Here is a 19,115-nt window from a genome sequence, read left to right on the forward strand (position 1 = left end):
ACTTATCCATTCATAATCAGACCATTGGCTTCTGATCCCTTGATTTGGAAATGATAATTCCTTTGCATTTGAGCTTTGAATTACTCAGTTGTTTTTATAGTCCGATGCCCTTTCGTTCCTTCTTCCTCTGATAGAGTACCGATACTCGCATCAGCTCCGTTGTAGACCACAAGACCCCTTGTTGGGTTATTATTCGACAGTGTCCTTCATATTCAATAACCTTGTGATCATTTCCATGGATATATAATGCCTTTGGTAATTTGTATCTTCTGCTTGATAACCATACTCTACTTTTGAGCTGGTGATTTTACTCTTGAAGTTTGAGGTATATGTTTCTAAGATGCCCCGATGGATTGAACCTATACCTTCCCTAAAAACTGTATGAACCCGAAGGTTTTCACAAGTCATACCCTTCTGGTATTTTACCAGTTAATTTTCTACCATACAACTTCATCGAATGCGAGAAGTAAATGAAAGGTTATGCATTGGAGAAGTGGGAGTCGACCTTGAACTTTGTGTTCATGCCCATGGACACGATGTAGATCTTATCATTAAAGCTTCTCTTAAATTAATTATTCCCTTGGTATAAGTTCATCTTATATCTGGGATCTGGCCTTTTGCAATCGTGGTTCCGACCATGTTCTCCTTTAAATACCATTTCTCGTACAAGTTAAGCACTTGTCTTCTGCAGAGCAATACCCCAGTCCAACCTCTACTTTGGTTTGTCGTCGAGTATCACCCCCCTGGTATCTCGAGATTATCATGGAACTGCATAACTTCTTATGAGTTCTTCATCAAGTACTACATTCTCACTGATTCCAATTTTTCACGGGCTCTGAGTTATGAAACACTCAAAGACACCTATAACTGAACCGAGTCCGCACTATGGTTCAACAACTCTTAGTAATCTTCTTTACGTACGAGTTTGTACCTGATCACGCCATTCCTAGCCTATTTGGCTATATCATTGTCGAGATGATTTTAACTGTGCTACCTGGTCCTTATTCCCGGAGCATAACTTTCTACGCTGAGCTAAGCTTACGTCGATCTTCCTCGTCTTATCGTTCACCTCGAACAGCAAACTTGATTTTGAGTTTGTGTCCTACTCGTGGTTCCAATAACCTTTCGCTTTCATCATTCCTTTGACTTGATGTCATCGCCGATAGATTACATCTTCATGAAATCTCTCGACAAATGTGTCGTGATCAGCACCAACATTTTGAGCTCTTCCAGGATATCAATCGAAATTCAGGATGAGAAATACCATCCTTGCCCCTCGATGAATTGTGTTATCATCGACAACATTCTTGCCTTCCCCCAACACAAACTTGTTCATATTTTGTGTTGTATCTTGATTTCCCTACTATCCAACTTATGTTATGTTCTACCGTGGCGTATTACCATCTTTGATGTCAAGAATGTCGTGAGCATTACTCCACCTCTTAAGAATTCTTGGTACAGTGATACTTCTCACCATCACCATTCTTTCTTGGTCCCCATGTTGTTTCTAAACAAAATACCGACAAATGGTCTGTGATGTGTAAATTCTAAACTTCTAGCAACACTATTGCTTTGAAGTTATTGGTCTATAGTTTCATTCTACGTCTATGGCTTAATGAATCATCATTCGAACATTGATCGTGCTACCTAGCCCATATTTCGGGTGCACATTTCAACCAATGTTTAACTGTGTATGTTTTCCTCGAGCATACATCATTAAGTCATTCGATCTAGCTAATGTTATCTCCTTGTTCACATAGTTGTGGAAATCCATCTTTTGGAAATCTCAATGGATTGTCGCTGAGTCAATCAGTCACCTCCTCACCTCTCCTTGATTTAATGATGAACCCTTGTTCGGAACTCGCTTCCATAGTTCATCTCCCGAGAATCTTCGATGTCGTCTCGACAATTTGTGTTGCACCTTTCTTCTCAGGCATCCTGAGTCTGAGTTATCCTGACACCAATCAGATCTGAATCTCGGTCAGATATGATGGTTGGAACATATTTCCAAGAGTTATAACATTGGTCTATATATGACCCGGTAAGGTGATGTCATGCCTAACACACCTGGCCGGAGGACCTATTGTTATAAGTTTCCTTTTTAGCAAGGTTAGCTATTCTTCCATGAGGAAATTGTAAGACTTATTCTACAAGTTGTTCCTGATGAATCCTTCGTGTATCCAATGTCTGGCCTTTGCTAGAAGACCACATTAGTGCTATCTCGAAGCATGTCTGTGCTACTCCGATCTTCAATAAGAACATTTGAAGCACAATGCTAAAATTTCTTTATCAATTATCCAAACACCATTGTATGGGAAATGTTATGAAATTCCTCTCCCTTACCTAAATGGTTTTGTACTTTCTATCATGTCATAGATATCATGCTCTGCTTGTCCTTGGGGAGGATATACCCCTGAAATATGTGTTTAAACACATTGTCCTTTCCATTGTTTTGTTTAACCTTTCTTGTAATCTACTTAACTGAGCAGTGATAATCCCCTACTTAGGTAAGCACCACGGTGTACAATTCTGTCAGCAAGACCCTGTTACTATTGTTGATGACATTCTGGTAGCCACCGATGGACGAGGACTTTGCCTATTGGTCCGCCTCGTTCAACGAGCAGGATAATGGTTCTCTTCGTCCCTCGCCCTTGGTACCGATGTGGTTGCCGACATAACTGACAGGTTATCCTCTGACATGCCTTGCTTACATGATCGTGTAAGATGTCATCGCCTTCCTACTATTAACCCACATGGTGGGCCCATAACCCACAGATCCACAGGATCGAAACCTGACTCTCCTGTACACCCTGTTGTCAAAGTTATTCCTCGAGCTTGACTTCGTATGTAATTCACGGGCCACATGCCTAGTAATCTATTCTGGTATCAGACGCAATACTTACTCTCGCCGCTCTGAACCCCTTTCTCACTCTGGTTCAGACTTCGAGCAACTATCTATCCGCTGGGAACCTCTTATTTTACCTTCGTACCTTACTCTCGATGTATTTTATATGTTCAACTCGAGAGATAATCTTATGCTCATTCATGGGTTAACCCCAGATTGTTTTCCCTCATAAGCATTCTGTCGTAGCCGAGCTGCCCCTTACCTATTCGTAAGTACGTTGGAGATCCCGAAGAAAGGATGACGGCTTGATCATGGTGACTTGAAGCAGAGAATTGAAGACATCAACGAAAGGGATCAACCTCTTCGAAAGGGCAGCCAAGACCGAGAAGACTCGTTAGGTTTTCGCTACCAACACTTTCCCCCCTTACTCCACCGCTTAAATCTCGGGACGAGATTTCTTGTAGTGGAGGAGAATTTTGACGCCCGGATAATTAAGCTACAGTAAACATCTGTTAACGATGCCACGTCACCATGATTACTGTTATTAATCTGGTGTTAGTTCGAAACCGATTATAATTCAAAATTCAAAATCAAGCAAACAATAAAAGTTTTCAAATATTAAAACTAAAATGTTCAATAAATAGTAGATAAATCAGAGGCTACGATAAAATTGTAAACAACATTAATGAAATTTGTTAAGTGACTTAAACAACCTCAAACAGTGGCTGAAAACATTATTTAATAACCTCTTTATTAATACAAAAGAATTATGAAATGATATTTACCCCAAACTAGTTTTTGGTGGTAGAATATATTATGCCGTGAATTGTGGGCCAGCTCTCATATTTTACAAAACTCATTTGGTGCCCAAACAATTAGCCGAAATAGAAAAGAATAAATAAAAAGTAAAAAACAAAACAAAACAGAATAAAAAGGAAACCCCCCCCCCACACACACACACACGCTGGACCAACTGGCCCAGCTAGCCAACCGGCCAGCCCACCTAAGTCGGCCCACCTCTCCCCGCTGGCCTATTTGGCCAAACCGTCCCCGAAACCCTAACTGCTACCCCCCCCCACTCCCCTCGATCCCCCACCCCCCTCGATCCCCTTCCCCCATTTGGATCGGGGGCACCCAAGCCCGTCGCCCCGCCGGTGCCCCGCCACCTCGCGCGCCCTTCCCCTGGATCTGGCGTCGTCGCCGTTCATCGCCGCCTCCTTGACCTCCTCCACGTCGTCGTCGCCTCGTCCTCGCCGTCGACCTCGTCTCTGCTCCGCGTCGCCTCCTCGACTCCCCCTCAACGGCCTCGTCGAGCCTCGTCGACCCCCCTGCACAGCAACGGGGGTGAGCACCTCCCCATCTTCCCCTTGCTTCCGACGCCGTAGGATGCGCCCCGCCTCCCCAGTCCGGAGCTCCGGTCATCACGCCCGCCTCGTTCCTGGCCGCAGCCGCCTGTCGCCACGCCCGCTGCCGTGGCTCCCCTCCCGCGCGCCCACACGCTCGCCTCGCGTCGCGGCTGTTGCCCCAGGGACCTGCAACGCCCTCGCTCACCTCCGGCGCCGACCACTAGCCCCACTGGATGCGCGCCGACACGCTCGTCCTGCTGCTGCTCGTGGGTGACCAAACGGTCGCCGGAACGCAACTCCGGCGAGCCTCCGCCGTGTTCCGTGGCGGCCGACGACTAAGCGTCGACGTCACTAACATGGCGCCTTTTGTTTATCCACTAACCCCCTGCATATGGGTCCCGCACTGCTTAACTAACCTGCTAATTAAAACGTTAAGAATAACTAACCTAGACACTGAAGTCGGGCCCCACCGCTTAATTAACCTCTGGGTTAAATTCAACCTCTGTTGAATAAATAGTCCATGACAGGTGGGTCCATGCCACCATTTAACTGGATAAGGTTGACACGTCAGCCTGCTGACTCAGCAGGGGCCCCACCAGTCAGCCTCTGCTGCCTGGACTGTTGACCCAGTCAACTGGCCCACTAGTCAGCCCTTGTGTGGTCTGTCTAGGTACAAAACTGGGTACACATAGCAATTGCATTTAGTATAATTTCAAATGAAATTAAATTCAGAAATTCCAAAAAATCATTTAAAACTTTGGAAATCAATATAAAATAATCGGTAACTCGGATGAAAAAACTTTGTACATGAAAGTTGCTCAAAACGACGAGACGATTCCGGTTACGCAGCCTGTTCGTCCGCTACACATCCCTAGCATAGCAAACACGCAACTTCCCCCCTCCGATTCGTCTGTCCGAAAACGCGAAACACCGGGGATACTTTCCCGGATGTTTCCTCCCTTCGCCGGTATTACCTATCCCTGCATTAGATCACCTCTAGCACCGCGTATTGCCATGTTATGCTTTGTGATGCTTTGATTGCTCTATTATTTATTGTGTTCCCCTCCGTTACTTCTTTCCGGTAGACCCCGAGACCGCTGCCGGTACTCCTGTGATCGACTACATCGACGACGAACCCTTCTTGCCAGAGCAAGCAGGCAAGCCCCCCCCCCTTGATCACCAGATATCGCCTATTCTTCTCTATACTGCTTGCATTAGAGTAGTGTAGCATCTTACTGCTTTCGGTTAATCCTATTCTGATGCATAGCCTGTCATTGTTGCTACAGTTGTTACCCTTACCTGCTATCCTACTGCTTAGTATAGGATGCTAGTGTTCCATCAGTGGCCCTACACTCTTGTCCGTCTACCATGCTATACTATCGGGCCGTGATCACTTCGGGAGGTGATCACGGGTATATACTATATACTTTATATACATGACACATGTGGTGACTAAAGTCGGGTCGGCTCGTTGAGTACCCGCAAGTGATTCTGATGAGGGGGCTGAAAGGACAGGTGGCTCCATCCCGGTAGAGGTGGGCCTGGGTTCCTGACGGCCCCCGACTGTTACTTTATGGCGGAGCGACAGGGCAGGTTGAGACCACCTAGGAGAGAGGTGGGCCTGGCCCTGGTCGGCGTTCGCGGAAACTTAACACGCTAAACGAGATCTTGGTATTTGATCTGAGTCTGGCCATTTGGTCTGTACGAACTAACCAACTACGCAGGAACAGTTATGGGCACTCGATGTCGTGGTATCAGCCGAAGCTCTTCTTGACGTCAGCGACGGAGCGGCGCGCGCCGGATTGGACTGGAGCGCCTGCTAGGCTAGGTCTGCTTCCGGCCGCGTACGCAACGTGCAGGTGTGCAATGGGCGATGGGCCCAGACCCCTGCGCGCATAGGATTTAGACCGGCGTGTTGACCTCTCTGTTGAGCCTAGGTGGGGCTCCGATGTGTTGATCTTCCGAGGCCGGGCATGATCCAGAAAAGTGTGTCCGGCCAAATGGGATCGAGCGTGTTGGGTTATGTGGTGCACCCCTGCAGGGAAGTTTATCTATTCGAATAGCCGTGTCCCTCGGTAAAAGGACGACCCGGAGTTGTACCTTGACCTTATGACAACTAGAACCGGATACTTAATAAAACACACCCTTCCAAGTGCCAAATACAACCCGGTGATCGCTCTCTAACAGGGCGACGAGGAGGGGATCGTCGGGTAGGATTATGCTATGCGATGCTACTTGGTGAACTTACCATCTACTCTCTTCTACATGCTGCAAGATGGAGGTGGCCAGAAGCGTAGTCTTCGACAGGATTAGCTATCCCCCTCTTATTCTGGCATTCTGCAGTTCAGTCCACTGATATGGCCCTTTACACATATACCCATGCATATGTAGTGTAGCTCCTTGCTTGCGAGTACTTTGGATGAGTACTCACGGTTGCGTTTCTCCCTCTTTTCCCCTTTCTATACCTGGTTGTCGCAACCAGATGCTGGAGTCCAGGAGCTAGAGATCCCGAGGATGATTCTACATGGAGTTCGGCTTCGAGGAGTAGTTAGGAGGTCACAGGCAGGAGGCCTTGCCTTTTCGATCGTTGCTACTTTTGTGCTAGCCTTCTTAAGGCAAACTTGTTTAACTTATGTCTGTACTCAGATATTGTTGCTTCCGCTGACTCGTCTATGATCGAGCACTTGTATTCGAGCCCTCGAGGCCCCTGGCTTGTAATTATGATGCTTGTATGACTTATTTATGTTGTAGAGTTGTGTTGTGATATCTTCCCGTGAGACCCTGATCTTGATCGTACACATTTGCGTGCATGATTAGTGTACGATTCAATCGGGGGTGTCACAGGGCATCTCCATAGCTCATTGATTAACCGCGTTGATGTGAGACTTTCTCCTTTTTGTCTTCTCCACATAACCCCCATCATTATATTCTATTCCACCCATAGTGCTATATCCATGGCTCACGCTCATGTATTGCGTGAAGGTTGAAAAAGTTTGAGATTACTAAAGTATGAAACAATTGCTTGGCTTGTCATCGGGGTTGTGCATGATGAGAGCATTCTTGTGTGACGAAAATGGAGCATGACTATAGGGATAAACTTTCTTTGGCCATGTTATTTTAAGAGGACATAATTGCTTAGTTAGTATGCTTGAAGTATTATTACTTTTATGTCAATATTAAACTTTTATCTTGAATCTTTCGGATCTGAATATTCATACCACAATTAAGAGAATTACATTGAAATTATGCCAACTGGCATTCCACATCAAAAATTCTGTTTTTATTATTTGCCTACTCGAGGACGAGCAGGAATTAAGCTTGGGGATGCTTGATACGTCTCCAACGTATCTATAATTTTTTATTGTTCCATGCTATATTATATTCTGTTTTGTACATTAATGGGCTTTATTATACACTTTTATATTATTTTTGGGACTAACCTATTAACCGGAGGCCCAGCCCAGAATTGTTGTTTTTTGCCTATTTCAGAGTTTCGCAGAAAAAGAATATCAAACGGAATCCAAATGGAATGAAACCTTCGGGAACGTGATTTTCGGAACGAACGTGATCCAGAGGACTTGGACCCTGCGTCAAGACATCAACCAGGAAGGCATGAGGTAGGGGGGCGCCTACCCCCCCCCCCCCCCCCAGGCGCACCCTCCACCCTCGTGGGCCCCACGTTGCTCCACCGACGTACTTCTTCCTCCTATATATACCTACGTACCCCCAAACTACCAGATACGGAGCCAAAAACCTAATTCCACCACCGCAACCTTCTGTACCCGTGAGATCCCATCTTGGGGCCTTTTCCGGAGCTCCGCCGGAGGGGGCATCGATCACGGAGGGCTTCTACATCAACACCATAGCCTCTCCAATGATGTGTGAGTAGTTTACCTCAGACCTTCGGGTCCATAGTTATTAGCTAGATGGCTTCTTCTCTCTCTTTGGATCTCAATACAAAGTTCTCCACGATTCTCGTGGAGATCTATTCGATGTAATCTTCTTTTGCGGTGTGTTTGTTGAGACCGATGAATTATGGGTTTATGATCAGGTTTATCTATGAACAATATTTGAATCTTCTCTGAATTCTTTTATGTATGATTGGTTATCTTTGCAAGTCTCTTCGAATTATCAGTTTGGTTTGGCCAACTAGATTGATCTTTCTTGCAATGGGAGAAGTGCTTAGCTTTGGGTTCAATCTTGCGGTGTCCTTTCCCAGTGACAGTAGGGGCAGCAAGGCACGTATTGTATTGTTGCCATCGAGGATAACAAGATGGGGTTTATATCATATTGCATGAGTTTATCCCTCTACATCATGTCATCTTACTTCAAGCGTTACTCTGTTCTTATGAACTTAATACTCTAGATGCATGCTGGATAGCAGTCGATGTGTGGAGTAATAGTAGTAGATGCAGGCAGGAGTCGTTCTACTTGTCGCGGACGTGATGCCTATATACATGATCATACCTAGATATTCTCATAACTATGCTCAATTCTGTTAATTGCTCAACAGTAATTTGTTCACCCACCGTAATACTTATGCTCTCGAGAGAAGCCACTAGTGAAACCTATGGCCCCCGGGTCTATCTTCCATCATATTAATCTTCCAACACTTAGCTATTTTTATTGCCTTTTATTTTACTTTGCATCTTTATCATAAAAATACCAAAAATATTATCTTATCATATCTATCAGATCTCACTCTCGTAAGTGACCGTGAAGGGATTGACAACCCCTTTATTGTGTTGGTTGCGAGGATTTATTTGTTTGTGTAGGTGCGAGGGACTCGTGCGTGGCCTCCTACTGGATTGATACCTTGGTTCTCAAAAACTGAGGAAAATACTTACGCTGCTTTACTGCATCACCCTTTTCCTCTTCAAGGAAAAACAACGCAGTGCTCAAGAGGTAGCAACACTCACAGATGCTTACTGTTTAGCTAAGGACATCGAGCCCTGTCATCCTCATGTAGCAGCAGCACCTAAGAAAACAGGGACAACGTTTAACAACTATCAGAAAACCAATTGGTCTACTCCAGTCAAGCAGAGTAGACCTGTACTGACACAGCAATTGCCAGTAAGACAAGCAGAGGTCCCTGTTACCAACACACATAAAATAAGAAAAGTGGGGGAGTGCTGGAGATGTGGGGACAAATGGGTGCATGGCCACAAATGTAGGTTAATTCCTAATGTCCACTTGTTATAGCAAGAAGGTGAGGAACAACAACAAGAAGAAATTGAAGAACTAACACAACAAGAACAAGGGGAGGTTGTGGAACAAGAAGAGCAAGTAATGTTTGTTTCAGCTCATGCTATGGGGCAAAGGTTGGCTGTTCCCACCCCAACCATTGTGATACATATCAATGGGAAGAGAGCAATTGCTGTACTGGATTCTGGCAGCGCCACCTCCTTCATTAATGCACAGTTTGCAGCAAAACTGAATTGCAATATGATTCCAGTGAAACCCAAAACTATTGAAGTTGCTGGAGGAGGAAAATTGTTGTCTACTGCTGTAATACCTAACTGTGAGTTTCAGGTAGCAAAAATCAAGTTATCTCACAATTTCAGAACACTGGAACTGCCCAGCCATGATGTCATATTGGGATATGACTGGTTCACTGCGGTGAGCCCAGTTTCATTTGACATTCCCAAGCAAAGTTTCAGTTTTACACAGCAAGGACAGAAAACTGTAACTACTGCCATTTATACAAACCCTGAAACAACTAAAGAAATCCCAGTTGAGAGAGTGCAGAAGCAAATGGAAAAAGGAGCAGAAGTTTTCCTATTGCAAGTACACAATATCTTAATGGAAGCTCCTGAAGGAACTAAAACACCTCCTCAAATACAAAAGTTGGTCATGGAATATGCTGATTTATTTGAAGAACCAACTACACTTCCCCCTCATAGAGCTTTAGACCACAAGATTCCTTTAGTACCTGGTGCCAACCCTCCTCATATGAGACCCTATAGAGTGCCCCAACACCAGAAGAAGGAGATGGAGGAGCAGATCAAGAAACTGTTAGCAGCACATCTTATCAGACACAGTCAAAGTCCATATGCTGCTCCAGTACTGTTGGTCAAAAAGAAGGACAGCTCCATGAGATTGTGTACTGATTTCAGGAAGTTGAACTCCTTGACAATCAAGAACAAATTTCCAATCCCAGTTATAGAAGATCTGTTGGATGAATTACATGGAGCTAAGTATTTCTCTAAGCTGGACTTAAGATCTGGATACCACCAAATCAGGATGCACCCAGAGGACATACACAAAACAGCTTTTAGAACTTTTTTAGGCCATTTTGAGTATTTGGTGATGCCTTTTGGGCTCTCTAATGCCCCTGGCACTTTTCAGGAATTGATGAACACCATCTCTGGGCCTTACCTCAAGAAATTTGTGTTAGTTTTCTTCGATGACATTCTCATTCACAGCAGAAATCTCCAAGAGCACTTGGAGCACATCAAAATAGTTATGGATGTATTTAGAGAGAACAAACTCTTTGCTAAGCTGTCCAAGTGTGTCTTTGCAGTACAACAAGTGGAATATCTAGGGCATGTTATATCTGAAAAAGGAGTGGCCACTGATCCCCAGAAAATTGCAGCTATTGCTGAATGGCCTACTCCTGATACAGTCACTAAAGTGAGAAGTTTTCTTGGCCTGGCTGGGTATTATAGGAGGTTCATTAAGGGATATGGTCTCATATGCAGACCACTGCATGATTTGTTGAAAAAGGGACAATTCCTGTGGACACAAGTGCATGATCAAGCTTTTTCTCAGTTGAAGCAGGCCCTTACTACAACACCAGTACTTGCACTACCAAATTTCAATAAGCCCTTTGTGTTGGAAACTGATGCTTCAGGAAAAGGAATTGGAGCTGTATTAATGCAAGATGGCCAGCCAATTTCTTATTACAGCTCAGCCCTCTGCCCTAGAAATGCAGCCCTTTCCACTTATGAGAAAGAAGCCCTAGCTATCCTGGAAGCACTGAAAAGGTGGAGACACTATTTGCTAGGCAAGGAAGTGGTGATCAAAACTGACCAGCAATCACTGAAGTTTATCACAAACCAGAAAGATAACTGAAGGAGTGCAGCACAAACTCATGATGAAGCTTTTGGAATTCAACTTTACAATACAGTATAAGAAGGGAGTTGAGAATAGAGTAGCTGATGCTCTCTCAAGGATTGTTCCTAAGTGCTTTGCTATCTCTGCTGTTACCCCTACTTGGGTTGAGGAGTTAATAGCTAGCTATCAACAAGACCAGCAAACCAGAACATTGGTAGAACAGTTGCTTGTGCAGAAACAGGGCACTAACTCTGATTATACAATGCATGTTGGGGTAATCAGATACAAGGGAAAGTTACTAGTGGGCAAATCAAGTGAACTCAGGAACAAATTAGTGTCAGCACTGCACAATTCCCCTGTAGGAGGACATTCAGGAAGGAGGGCTACTTACCACAGAGTTAAAAGCATTTTCTATTGGCCAGGACTGAAGGCTAATGTAGAGAGTTTCATTGCTGTTTGCCCTATATGCCAGAGAGCAAAGCATGAAACTTGCTTACAACCAGGGTTGCTAGATCCCCCCCCCCCTGTGGCTGACATGGCTTGGCAACATATCACAATGGATTTTGTCGAAGGACTACCAAAATCCAATGGTAAAGATGTGATCATGGTGGTAGTAGTCAGGTTCACTAAATACAGTCACTTTATTCCTTTGTCTCACCCATATTCAGTTTTATCTGTGGCTCAAGCTTTTGTAGACAACATTATCAAACTACATGGACCTCCTAAGTTGATCATCTCTGACAAAGATAGGATTTTCACCAGCAAGTTATGAAAAGACATATTTGCTGCATTAAAAGTGGAGTTGAGGTACAGTACAACATACCACCCTCAAACTGATGGCCAGACTGAGAGAGTTAATCAGTGCCTTGAGACATACCTGAGATGCATGACTACTGATCAACCTCAGAAGTGGCTTGCCTGGCTATCATAGTTGAGTATTGGTACAATTCTACCTACCACACCACTCTCAAAATGTCTCCATTCCAGGCCCTGTATGGATTTCCCCCACCTTTAATCTCAGAGTTGGCAATCCCTGGCCCTGAGGATGAGGAAGCACAAGATTTCCTTTCTTCCAAACAACAGATGATGGAACACTTGAAGGACAATTTGTGCAAAGCTCAAAACAGGATGAAGAGATATGCAGATCTCAAGAGAGTGGAAAGAATTTTCTCAGTGGGAGATATGGTTTATCTGAAAATGGCCTCATACAGATTAGCTGCTTTTGGATTCAGAGGTGCTCTCAAGCTTCAGAATAAATACTACGGTCCTTTCCTCATAATTCAGAAGGTGGGCAATTCGGCATACAAGCTTCAATTCCCTCAAGGAGTTCAGATACACCCAGTATTCCACGTGAGCCAACTCAAGAAACACATTGGCAGCAAAGCAATTCCCAGCCCACTGTTGCCTATGGTTAACAGTGATGGCACAATCAAAACGGGCCCGGAAGCACTCAGGTCAGGCAGATACCGCGGAACAATTTACCCGTGGTGCAGTGGTTGATTCAGTGGCAAAACATGTCCGAAGAAGAAGCCACGTGGGAAGACGCTGATTTTATAAGTACTCCTTCCCGGATTTCTTCAAAACAACTACTCAATCCTGGAGGGCAGCAGCAACAACGACATGAGGACTCGTCGTATCTCAAGAAGGGGGCAATGTCAGGCCTCGACAAGTTCAGTTAACTGTAAAAGTTCAGAAAACCCTTCACAGCAATCAACGATCAGGATCGCTCCTCGCTAGCGCGTCGTCAGCCGTAGATCTTTACTTACCGTTATGAGGCCTTTACTGTTACGTCTCACCGTTTTGCCGGGTGAGGCTGTCCCTATAAATACAGCTGGGGTGTGGCTGTCATTCGCATTCTACTCTCTTCCAGAAGATTGCCTCGATGGCTTCTATTATACTCTTATAGTTCATACTTCTATTAATACAAAAGGGGATCTGAGAGCTAGTACATGCGAGTTCTGATCATACTATACACAATTCTACACATCGATCATGGTTAGGTCTTGACAAAGACACCGCCGCCGCCGCCAACTCGGGTACCCACACACCACGATCTCGTCACGGATCAGCAAGACACCGCCGCCGCCGCCTCGAGTAGCCACACGCCACGGATCTCCGACGACGACGCCTACGGCGGCAAGCAGTGCAGGGCGTCTTCACTGATCAGTTTTCAACCTTGCTTTCTTAAAGGTACGTACGCTCATGATCTCGTAAAGATCACGCAACGCTGTCACCAGATGGAGCCATATACGATGGAGCCACCAGATGGAGCCATATACTCCCTCCGTTCCTAAATATAAGTCTTTCTAGAGATTTTAATAGACTACATATATAGACATAGTTTAGAGTGTAGATTCACTCATTTTGCTCCGTATGTAGTCTCTATTGTAATCTCTAGAAAGACTTATATTTAGGAACGGAGGGAGTATAAGTCTTTTTAGAGATTCCAATATGGACCCACGTACAGAGCAAAATGAGTGAATCTACACTTTAAAATATGTCTATATACATCCGTATGTAGTCTATATTGGAATCTCTAAAAAGACTTATATTTAGGAACAGAGGGAGTACAATGGAGCCATACGAATAAATGTTCCCCATGTTCCCAGTTCGAACACCAAAAATACAATGTAGTCATTTCTTCCCCATGTTCCCGGCTGGAACACCAAAAATACATGGCAAGCCAATTGTTCAGTATACATACCACATCAATACTAATGCTGTTGAAAAATGATAGGTACGAATGGGAAATGCAAATAGCAAGGCGCCGTAAGAGAAAAAGGGGTCAGATGTGCCTATACCCCCTCTTGCTGACCTACATTCACAAGGGAGCCAAGGTACGTTAGAATAACATAAATGAGTCAGATGTCAAGGGTGCCCAACAATCATTGTATCTCGCTAATGTGTTGCAGGCCATAATGGACGGAAATGTTAATGAATACAACCCAGCAATCATTCCCGTAGCTGACAATGTTGACAATTATCAAATGACTCCAGGTATTGGAGTGTGTAAATACCCCTATCCGTTGTATCATATGGTTTTAACATGATCAATTGTGCCTAACAGACTTGGAAGCACACAAGGAAACAGATGGAACTGGCATGCCACGGTTAGAGCAGGACGAGCTTGCAAACCTAACCAAACACCCTCTTTCTGAGTTAACAATTGTTGATCAGCCTGGGCATGCGAGTTTACGTACGTGGGTTCCATATTTAAACACACTATCTACCCTATTCGGTTAGCAGGAAACTGCCTCATTCTGTACTGATTTTGTTATGTAGACAACCCATCAATCTCCTTCTGTAGCCCTGATGTTGCTTCGTTCCCTGGTCCGAGTACTCTCACAGATATTTGTGCCTGCGGCCTTGCAGGAAGTTCATTTGGTATGACCCGGGACGTGCATCATGGACAATGATCAAACGTCTCTATGAATGTACATGTTGACTAATTCTCATCTAGATTTGTTGTTTATACATCGTGCAGACAATAATGTGCCTTCGTTCCCGGATAGGAGTACTCTTGCATCACTTTATGCCACAGGTCACGCAGAAGGCGGCAGTGGTGTGAGCCGATATGCCTTTCATATGGCCAGATTTGTGCTTAAAGGGATGCATGTTCATGTATTAGCCTAATGGACATATTTTCTTTTGTTCCTGCAGCCAGAGAATCTGCCCGCAATGATGTGTGTCTTAATGCCCTTGGTTGTGGTGGTTCAGAGCTTGTGACATCGTCTACCCCAACATGTGATGTATACCCAACTCATTCCCAGACAACATGTGCTGTTGTGAATGACCAAGTGAGTTATAGCATAACAGAAGACAAAAGGGAGCAGAGAAACGCACGAAGGCGAGCAACTTATCGAAAGAAAAAGGATGAACAGGTCAAGCTCCAAAATGAAAAGCAGACTGTTTCCCGACCCCCTCTTGGTGATATCACTAATATTGATCAGCCTTCCGGTTCGATGCCAGGTACGGGTGTTTAAAGTTATGAGCTTACGGCGGTGACAAACCAAATTTGGGAATCAAATATTAGAATACGCACTTTTAGCTTTGACTTACAATAATTGATTCAATATGAAGTTAAAAACTGGAGTTTGAAATATGAACGGTCAAGAAATGTCATATATCGGAACGCTTAAAAAAACATCTGCGGTGTTAGAAAGACGTAAATGGATTTAAAAAATTAAATTAGATTTACCGGCACTCAAAGACAGAAAGTAGCTTTTCTAAAAAAAATAAGAAATTTGCAAGAAGGTGAATACTATGATAGATGGTTCTCGATTTGTCTGAAAAAGAAACAAATGTGGAGTATGAAACATTAACTATCACAACGTCAGTAGCAAACGTTGATATGAAATAGATGTATAGTGCCCAAGATGGGTATATTATCAATTGGGCCAAGTTCTCCATTGGCACTGCATGTATATATTTTTTTTCTCTCGTTGCAATGGCAAAATAGAAGAATTTATGTAAGCGGACTTGCCAATGTTCAGAATACATATGGTCCTAAACTTCTTTAGATTAGCATAAAGAGCAATCAATCATAGTTTGCTAAACTGAAGAATATACTGACACTAATAACTGAATTCTCAAAGAGCATTTTACTTCTACATGCAAGAACAAGTATTAGACGAATTTGATGTTACCTTAGCAGTGAGCTACACATTAGTGTATTTCTTGCCAATAACAGAGGTCCAGCACTGAATGCCACGGTTGTGTATTTCTTGCCAAAAGTTCCTTTAAAAAACCTGCAAGTAAATGCCACTCAAAATTAGATAATCATTACAAAATACCGCAGGATTTCACATCAACTCACTGTAGTACGAAATACATGCTGGCTAGACAAGAAATATTAGGGCATTTACTAACGAAATACATGCTGGTTTTAATCTACGTATCGACAAAAAAACGGATCGACTCTCCTGTATGGAACGAGGACCCGATCCGCTCCTCGTTTCCCACGTCCGTCCTGGATCACGAGAACGCCGCTGCCGCCTCACATACGTTCACATCTCTGGAAGGGTATGCGCCAGCTAAGGCTCGTCACCAACATGAGGGCTCATAATGACACCTGGTTTGCGGATTACTTGCTAAGGGTAGGGAATGGCACTGAGGAAGTTGACGATCAAGGAAACATACGACTCCCTGAAGATATTTGTGTGCCATCTACAGGCGAGGGTGACGACCTAGAGAAGCTGATTAACCATGTGTTTCTGACACTAGATGACAACATGTCCGATCCGAATTACATGACTTCACGCGCAATCCTCTCCACCACAAACGACAACGTCGACAAGATAAACATACGCATGGTAGAGCGTTTTCGGGGAGAAGAAGTAATCTACCATAGCTTTGACAGTGCAGAAGACGAACCATATGGCTACTACGCTCCCGAGTTCCTGAATGGGTTGACTCCCAACGGTCTGCCTCCGCATGCACTCAAACTGAAGCTCAAATGCCCTGTCATACTTCTGAGGAACATTGATCCAGCTAATGGTCTGTGTAACGGGACGAGGCTTGTGGTCCGAGGTTTCGAGAGGAACGCCATCGACGCAGAAATCGTGATCGGACAACACGCAGGTAGGAGGGTATTCCTTCCTCGAATACCCCTATCCCCGTCTGACAATGACATGTTTCCCTTCAAGTTCAAGAGGAAGCAATTTCCTGTAAGGCTTAGCTTTGCTATGACGATTAACAAGGCTCAAGGACAGACGATTCCGATTGTTGGCGTGTACCTACCTAATCCGGTGTTCTCTCATGGTCAACTCTATGTCGCGTTGTCTCGAGCCACCGCGAAGAGGAACATAAAGATCCTCATTGAGAAGGAGAAGGAGAAGGATAATGGCAAGAAGCAAAGTGGTAAATCAAAGAAGCGAAAAAGACCTTCCTTGTCCTTACAAACCTCGATGAAGAACATCGTCTATAAGGAAGTCCTTACAGGCTGAAATCCGCACTTACGAAACCGGCGGGTTTTGAATATGACAAGAGCATTTACTCATTCTACAGATAATTTGTTGCTCTGGAGCACTTTTGTACAGATGTTTATCTTTGTTTTTTATTTGACTGCAATCTTTATTTAAACGTGCGCGACCACTATCAGATTAAGAATGCCCAGCTTCAGTGGCGTTGCTACGGGCCAGTGCACTTCATCTTCAATTTTATCACGTTTTGCTCAGACTCTGAGGATTTAGATTATGCATCTATACAGTTTTTGCATCCAGTACACCTATGCTTTGGACGTCTCGAGATGTAGGTATAGCCAATATGACATGTTAGATAATAACATGAGACGATCGCCCCCTGTTTTAAGTCTATATGTTTCAGTTCGGTTAGTATACACTAGACAGATTTAATTATTGTGGCATTTTTATCTATCAATAATGTGTGTGCATGTTTTCCTTAAGGAAACAACATATAGTTGTCTTCATCACCGGGAACACACTTTAGGTGTAGATCATGATATTTCAGTTGGGCAGTTTTGACATGGTACATTTTTTCAGTCAATATTTGTTTATCTTAAGCAGCAGTACTTCTCTCTTCAAATGACACTACGACACCATATAGAAGTTACATACATTTCAGCCATTACTAATGTGACTACCATTGAAAATGTCGTGTCAGACTCGAATCACATCCTAATAGTTGTTATAAAAAAACGTACTATTGCTTGCCCACACATTGAAGTACTACATTTTTTATTACCCTGTATTTCTAAAAACTTTGCTACCATGCCGGTTTGTTGCTAAACTCGTAAAGGTTTTCAAAATTAAAATTGTGGTTCCTAAACCCTGTTATGCTTTTGTTTGCAGCACAATATGGAGATGCACAGTTACCACTTACCAGTAAAAGCAGTTCCTGTTTTAATTTTGAGTGAACTGTTTGTTGTGGCCACGAGATACTTTTAAGTTTAAGGCATTAATTAGTTTTTCTTGAATAACTTGTGGGTGCATGCAGAAAACACATACTTCAGCATTTAATTGAAAAGGCTACTATTCTTAAATAGTAGTCTCTGTTGTTTCTCTTAAATAGAGAGCTCATAGAATGAATAAACAGAAGTGTAGATGTGACGAATAGAGTAGATAGAAGTACTGATCTTACAATTCTGTCACGTGAAGTGCATCATCGATTACGTGGCAGAAAACTCCTGTCCAATTGAAGTGCATGGATTTTCTCAAGGTCATCACGTCTGGATGCAAACAAAAATAAGAAGGAATGTCAGGATGTAGTTTGTTAATTGTAAACATAAATAATATGGTAGCAGCCGCTTCTTGTTTTGAAAATTGCAGTGCTCGGTTGACTGTATCAGATTAAGAATGCCCTTTCGACTAATCCAAAATTCGTGGCTGTAATTTCAAATTGCAGTGCTCGGTGACTATAGCCAAGAAGTAAAATTTCATATCGCCTAGCTAGCCTGATGCATAATGAGTCATTTGAAATGCAGATGATGAAGGCAAACAAGTATTCGTCTGTCAGTAAGTAATAATTCTGTTAAGAACAGAACTAAAGGCAAGAAGAGTGCAAGTCAGAAAAAATTCAGATAACTAATACTAATTCTACTATATATGTGCATAATGTTCGGCAGCCATTAAATCCCTAGCAGGAAACTAATGTGTGTCCCTAAACTTACATGTGGTAGTTTACTTCGGCATCGACTGAAACTGGCCTTTATTTCAGGTAATTGAAACTTAGGATGCGCATTGAAACTTAGTATTCCCAATAGACTGCTCAGCTTCGATAGATGAAGGTTCTCCGTCATTAGCCTTATTCTCATCATCATATTTGGCTGATTCTTTCCTTTGATCTTGAACTACAGAAACCTGTAGTGTGGATATACTCAGTACATACTGACTGACAAGGTATCAGGGAAA

At 43.6% G+C, this 19,115-nt stretch overlaps 1 long non-coding RNA gene across 5 annotated transcripts in view; it reads right to left on the reverse strand.

The window, feature by feature from the left end:
• Nucleotides 1-19,115, reverse strand: part of LOC141021327 (uncharacterized) — a 48,031-nt gene that overhangs the window by 27,016 nt on the left and 1,900 nt on the right. For 2 of the 5 annotated variants that reach the window (XR_012182227.1, XR_012182228.1), the window contains exons 2-4: nt 18,875-19,064; nt 18,346-18,433; nt 15,894-15,995 (exon numbers count right to left, since the gene is read on the reverse strand). This is a non-coding gene — a long non-coding RNA (uncharacterized lncRNA). Of the gene's footprint in view, nt 1-9,150; nt 9,170-13,828; nt 15,996-18,345; nt 18,434-18,874; nt 19,065-19,115 lie in introns of those variants that run through there. The other 3 variants (XR_012182229.1, XR_012182226.1, XR_012182225.1) reach the window with 3 other exon arrangements.

Source organism: Aegilops tauschii, chromosome 4, assembly GCF_002575655.3.
Source record: "Aegilops tauschii subsp. strangulata cultivar AL8/78 chromosome 4, Aet v6.0, whole genome shotgun sequence".
Lineage (NCBI taxonomy): Eukaryota > Viridiplantae > Streptophyta > Magnoliopsida > Poales > Poaceae > Aegilops > Aegilops tauschii.